The sequence below is a fragment of the Psammomys obesus genome, unplaced genomic scaffold, assembly GCF_907164565.1.
Source record: "Psammomys obesus unplaced genomic scaffold, mPsaObe1.curated_primary_1811, whole genome shotgun sequence".
Lineage (NCBI taxonomy): Eukaryota > Metazoa > Chordata > Mammalia > Rodentia > Muridae > Psammomys > Psammomys obesus.
The window spans coordinates 1,113,895-1,114,969 of record NW_026587215.1 but is presented as its reverse complement, the minus strand read 5'-3'; positions in this window follow the sequence as shown (position 1 = coordinate 1,114,969).

Sequence of the window (1,075 nt, the reverse complement as noted above, 5' to 3'; positions counted from 1 at the left end):
GGTGAGTCCCGACCCCCCCCCCCCCCCCCCCCCCCCCCCCCCCGCGCCGGCCGGGGGGGGGGGGGCCCCCCCCCCCCCCCCCCCCCGGAGGCGCAGCCAATTGCATGTCAGGGCAGGGACGGAGGCGGGGTCAATAGATTATAAAGTCAATTTTGGAGCAGAGGTGACCAGTCAGATAGGACAGCGCCCCTCTTTAGTCCCGCCCCCAGGGTCCAAGAACCGCCTCTTATTCTTCAGCCCTCTCCCACTAAAAAAAGATTTGTGCTGTGGCAGAGATTAGGGGAGCCAGTGGAAAATAGTTTAAAGATGACTTAGGCTGAAGAGTTGGCGGGAAGGGGCCTGGGGCCAGCAGGCAGAGAGGCCCTGGGGCCCACAGCAGCTGAGGAGGGTGGGGGAGTGGGGGAGATGTGCCTGCAGAGAATTAGAGCTGGGCTAGAAGAGGCTGCTGCAGTCAGGGCAGGCCGGGGTGTGGCTCGGGCTGTGGCTCGGGCTGTGGGCCTCTCTGAAGTGCCGAGGAGGACCGCAGAGCACAGGCCCGCCCCGGGCTTTCCCCGGAAGCAGGGACTGTCGCTACTACAGCTCAGTGCTGTTCACTAGGGCTAAAGAAAGACCGGGCTGGGCGCCAGGCCTGACGCTGGTGTCCTTGGCTCCTACCTTGGGCTTCACCTCACTGCAGGGCCTGCAGAGTTCCGAGTGCCCTGGCTCTGACATCCCCCGGCTAGAGAGGCCGTCCTCAGAGGCAGCCTAGGGTGTGCCAGCTCTGCACTCCTGGCCTCGTTCTCACTGCTGGAAACCAGACATGGCCACCCCTTCCTGTTCATTTAGCAGATATTTTCCTGAGCGTCTTCTATGCGTCTATCCCTGGACTGGTCTCAGAGAATCCTCCCTCCAGTCCCAGCCCCTCACAGTTTGCATAGATTCTGACCATGAACTGAATTAAGAAATCATCGTGCCTGGCGGTGATGGCACCCACCTTTAGTCCCAGTACTTGGGAGGCAGAGGCAGACAGATCTCTGTGATTTCGAGGCCAGGCTGGTCTCCAGAGTGATTCCAGAATAGCCAGGGCTACACAGAG